Genomic DNA, 6,123 nt, shown 5'->3' with positions numbered 1-6,123 from the left:
TCAACATAAACAGGATACTTATAATTTATTCGGCAAAGGAAAGCTTTAAAAATAACAAATATTCAAAAAAGTAAAGGGAAGTAAATTTACTTAAAATTATTAAGCTTCCATGACATTTGCCCAGATTTAACTAATCCTTTCTAAAATCTAGGAATATTAGGTTGAATTCAATTGCAATTATTGTAGCCGAAAAATTTAACCTTCAAAAATTATGCTCCTGATAAATGATCATTCCAAATTAAGAATTTTCAATATTCATTCTTAAGCACACGTGTCTTCAGAATTTTAGGCATCTGGTAAAAAATCTCATTTCATATCTCTTGTGATTTTTCAGTGTTGTGCGTTCGAATGAATAAAGAATGAAATTCAATAAACTGTAGATTATTCATCAATTCTTGCTGAAGCTTAGAATACTGGAAAACATCTGTAGTTTAACCAGTATGAATCTGTTATATGTGATTTTTAAGCCTTCATTGATCGTGACAAATAATAAAACAACAGTACATTTTAACTGGCAAGATCAATTCAAGGATACTTATAAACAAAAATTTATAAAAATAAATCAACGGTAACTGAACTTTTATTAAAAATAAAATAAAAAACTATGTCCGCTACTGTAACTTTGTTCAACATTTGAGTGCTTTTGATAAATCTTGGCTGCAGGTGCACTTGAAATTTCAAATATCTGCTTCGGGATGTTAAAGGCCAATTTGGTTTATGATTACAAATATAAAGCCTGTGATTAAGTGTTTAAATAGATTTCTAGAATTGAAATTTTTATTCATTTTATCAATGCTGATTCGAGTTGAAGAGCCGTCAAACTTTAATAAGTAATTCTTATTTCTTCGATTTGGAATTTTGTTTTGGAATTTTATATACCCTTTCACTCTTTAACCCGTATTTATTGAGTAAGCTTTCCAGATTTTGTTCTATAGAGGAGAATGGGGTAATGTGGGCTACTTTGAATATCTCAGATGTGTGTTGAGATAAAAATCTCAATCCAACTGTCATCACCGTCGCTTTACGTAAGCAAATTTTTCTAAATGTTGTTTACTTAAATACGCATCTTATGCTTCTTTTACTTATCAAGCTTAAAAAAATAAAAAAAAATTAACTTACATGACTAAACAAACACCTGCTAATTGCATCAATGGGGAACCTAAATTTCATAGCAAAATTATGCTCATGCGCTTATGATCTAGGTTTTGTCATGTTCTTCCACTTGTAAATGGATTTTTTGATGACACATCAATTAGTCACACAAACGCACCCAATTTCCAAATTATAGCTTTAAGCTTAATTTAAATCATATAAACCAATATTAACATTTTGTTAAATGCATACCTACAAATAAGGTTTTGCTCACGATCTCTAGGATGTGTTCAAAAGAATTCCAATATGTTATAAGATGGCTGAGATATGGCCAAACAAAACTTTAATGTTTTTGAGGGGTGATCCCAAACTTTTGGCCGTCAGTGTTTGTAGGTGTTTCATATGAGAGTCGTCAAATTCCACACTAACTTATCCAAACAAATTAATCGTTTTTTCTGTCAAAACTTGTTTTGACCAAAATTAATGATAATTTCTTGAAAAAAAAATCGAGTTGCATTGAGTTCCATAATGGTTCTATATGGAAGCGCCCATTTGAAAAGTGCAAAACGTTACTCATGATTGCAAATAAAATGTCCATGTCAAAACTCGGCTGTTTATCAAAATTCTTGAACACCACATAAAAATTGCATGAGTTCTGTTTTTCCATGAATAAGATTTGTATGGAAGCCCTGGTCGTGCGAATGCGGGGGGGGGGGGGTTAGGTGTTTAACCCTCCCCCCCATAGAGATTTTTTCAAGTAAAATATCAGTTCACGACATGAATTTACGTAGGAACGAGAAATTATTTGATCCAAAAAGGTATTCAAAAATAACTGTTAACATACATGTTAGAAAATTGGCTCGCCTCCGGCAGAATTTAATCATGTATTTCACTTTACGAATACTTAATATGTGCGTTCGCGAATTAAAACTAATTTGAATCGCAATTCAAAAAACCCTTTGTATTGAAACTTAAATCTTGGCACTCAGAAACCCCACTTCCTCTTTCGAATGGAGAAACTTTAAGAAGTGTGACTTAACAATATTAGAACTTCAAACCGACCACATTTACTTAAAATTAAATTTATCAAATACTCATCAACAAGCTAAAGCATGGATCACTACAAATCTGGACGCACTATTTATTTTACCATAGTGCTTCTAGTTGTCGGATCTGGAATGTTTTGGCAGCACTTTGTAGAGGAATGTTTCTCCTACCAGTGCTGAAAATTTCATTACGATTCGTTTTGTTTCAAAAAAGGTAACACGTGATGGAAGCCGCGAGATGAAAATAAATTTTGAACACCCACGTCAAAAACCCGACGTGGTCGGGTTCAAAAATCGCGAAATCGTTAAAAATGGTCAAATCAACCGTGTGTAGCGTTCTCAAACGTTTCCGTGAGATGCGTACTATAGATCGGCAGGTTCATACCAAGCGTCATAGTGGAATTAAGGATCGGAAACTGCATTTGAAGGTGTTGAGAACGATCAAGGAAAACACAGGGTAGTCGGACTATGACATTGCCAAGAAATTCAACGCCGACCGGTGCACCGTCGTCTACGCGAAGGAATACGATCCTATCGGACCAGTAAGCAACCAAACCGGATTCCAACGAAGTTCGACGGATGCATCCTCATGGATGACGAAACGTACGTGAAGATGGATTTTGGGCAGCTTTCTGGCTAAAAATTATGTAAAGCCACTGCAGTGGTGCACTACACTGGTCATGGTGATGCTCCCGGCAACTTCAAACTCGTTTTTGCTGATAAGTTTGCAAGAAAGTGTTTGATCTGGCAAAGTATTTGCAGCTGCGGACGAAAAATTCCGGTTTTTGTGAAAAACAAGACCATGGACTTCGAAATTTACAAGGAGGAATGCCTGAAAAACTTTTTTTTTCGTACAATAGATCTCACAAAGGACTAGTTAAGTTTTCGCCAGATTTAGCAAGCTGCCACTACAGCTAGGAGGTTCTACAGTGGTATTGGGCCAACGGGTGGATTTTGTCGAAAAGGACATCAACCCACCCAATTGTCCTTAATTCCGCTCTATCGAAAAATTTTGGGCAATTGTCAAGCAGAAGATGAAGAAGAATGGTAGGACGACTCGGGAAGCAACAGAGATGAAGAGATTGTGGAACAAAATGGCCGCTGAGGTCAGCGAATAGGATGTTCAAACTATAATGAGTGATACTCAACCAAAAGTTCGAAAATTCATCAAAACAACATCGGAATAATTTTTTTATTATTTTTCCTTTAAAGTGCAATAAAAACCCTACATTTCAAGTACAAAACATTTTTATTTCGTTTATATAGCTCCGAGATAGACCCGTTTTAATGCGTCCAGATTTGTAGTGATCCATGCTTTAGTAGCCAAGTGACATATGCTAACTTCTCACGATAGTCAACAGAATAAGCAAAAAAAAACGTTAAATCTATTATCGATTACTATATTACTTATCACTTTGAGTATAAAAAAATATTTATGTCATTTATTGCTAATATGGAATATTCTTCAAAAAAGTCTTAGCCTCAATCATAGTACAGATGTATTTTTGTGCTAGTTAATGATCAATTCCACAATAAAAAAAAATCCAAGGTGCAGTTCCCTGGATCCAAGTTACAATTTAATTTCTATCCGCTTTTGTTATTCAACAAATATCATTTTATAAAAGGTACAAATCATTAAAAAATTTCAGCACTTTTTTAACAATACTATACGATAATACAAAATTTTTAAAATAGAGATTTTTAACAATGATAAACTTTGTGGAATATCGCAAGAAATTTTGTCTTCCACGAAAAAAGATTTTTTTTGTTTACTTTTACCTACTCTGTAAAATAAGAGAATATTAACAAATTTTTAAAACAAATTTAAAAAGAACTGTTTAACGGATATTTTTAAAACAGAAGTAAAATTGATTTTCAGTTCTCAACATATTGTTCGTTACATAAATAAAACTTAAGATAAACTTACTCCTACTTTTCAAATTTCTAAAAATTATAGAATTCAACTTTTTAAATCAATGTTTCTCAGAAGGCCAAATATTATTGTTTCATGTTTGATACATATTTCCAAACCTAGATTTAAAAGACAAAATCTGACAAAAAATTCGAGATCCGGAAGCTTAAATCTTCCAAGTCAATCATTAAAATATACAGTACCGTTCATAATTGTATGTATGTATGTATGTATGGTTCCCCCATCGGTAGCAAGGTCCAGCCTATGTCTGTGTGGCTTGGCCTTCGAATTGACTTCTAGGGCTTCCACGGTCCGATGGTTCGTCGAAGAAAGGCATCCAACCCTCAGAAACTTACAATGGTTGGCACTCCACTCCGCTTGCAATAGTTTCCTCAGGTTATCCCCAGATGCCTTCCCTCTAGTTCCCAATCCCCAATATGCAAATGTATATAAGATATATATATTTAATATAATAAATTAAGTATAAATAAAATAAAAATTACCTGATACCTGCAAAAGAAATTATATTATGTTTATATTTCAAAATAATGTTTAACTTGAAGAACAGTAAAATTATTGCAAAAAATATTTTTAGGAAAAAAGTTTAAATTTATAGCTATAACGTTTGATAGTAGCTTCCAGTATAATGAAACATAAAAAAGTTTTCAAAGTATCTTCACTTTTTGTCTTTTTGAAAACAGCTTCAAATTTTCGATTATATAAAAAAGAGTATCAAAAGTTTTTTTTTTTTTTGAGTCTACAATATCAAAAATATTTTTTTCTTTAGAAGAGGAGGTTTTCCAATAAAGAGAAAATTTGGAGCATCGACATGACTGATAATTATTGATGAAACGTTTATTTTACCTAAAAAACATTATAATTTTCATCACTGGTTGGATCTGTCCATAAGCAATATTAACAAATACATATTCAATTTGAAAAATTTTATGGGTCTTGGCAAGTAAAATTCAAACTTGAGCTTGATCTTAGCAAGATAAGGTTTTAAAAGAATTGAATGATAATTTTACTTATTTTCTCATTGCGCTGAAGCTATAGAAGGGAAATGATAAAATATTAAAAGCGGTAGAGAAACTAAATATAAAGAAATTCTTTAATATTTTGAAAATATGGAATGATAAAATACTGCTTGATATTTTTGATCCAAGAAGTCGAAAACTAAACAAAGCTAAGGAATTTGTTCAACCAATTATTTTACTATGTAATGCGAGCAGTAAAAAATCAAACATAGCTAAAAAGTTTATTCAATAAACTATTTTGTCAGATAATATAAATTATGTCACATCTACTCATTTAATTTTTTTCTATGAAAATAGAAACAAAATAAAAAGAATGATTTTAAAATTTAAGTGAGTTAAAAAAATTGAATTAAAATATTGTTGTAGCTGAAAAGTTAATGAAATTTTATTAAAATATCCAGAAAGCAGATGTATCAAACTATGATCTCAATATTTTCCAAATTCATTTGAAACGCTGATATTTTTCATCAACGTTGAAGATAATGACGATTATTAATCTAAAAAATAATTAAATTAGGTACATTACATAGATATTTTTTCTTTGGATTGATAAAATCCTATAGTTTTAATTAAAGAATTATTACTAAAGTTCATGAGCTATTACTTGGGTATCAAGACATCCCTCTTTGGAACCAATAAAATTGAGAAATGTTATTGAATGATTGATTTTATTCCCATGGACAAAAATCTTCAAAATAGCGTTGAACTGCTGAAAGGAAGCATATTTAATATTGTTAATAATATAGGTATAATGTGTTCAATGAAAAACAATCCAAAATCTTATGAATCCATTTGTACTATTGATTTCAAATTAGAGACATTATGGAAATAACATTGTTGGACTTAGCTGATATTTGTGTGGTTTTCTCAATAACCGCTGGATCCTTAAAATAAAACAAAAATCACAGCAGGCTGTGTAATCTTGTTTTGCCGCTTGCTTGCAACTGCTCGAAACACGGTTGGTTTTCGAGCAGCTCTCAGTTGTTTTTCTTGCTCCCGTCGTACCGTACCACTTTGATGGCGCGGTATCTGGTGT

The sequence above is a fragment of the Uranotaenia lowii genome, chromosome 2, assembly GCF_029784155.1.
Source record: "Uranotaenia lowii strain MFRU-FL chromosome 2, ASM2978415v1, whole genome shotgun sequence".
Classification (NCBI taxonomy): Eukaryota; Metazoa; Arthropoda; class Insecta; order Diptera; family Culicidae; genus Uranotaenia; species Uranotaenia lowii.
Note: the sequence above shows the minus strand (reverse complement) of the source record.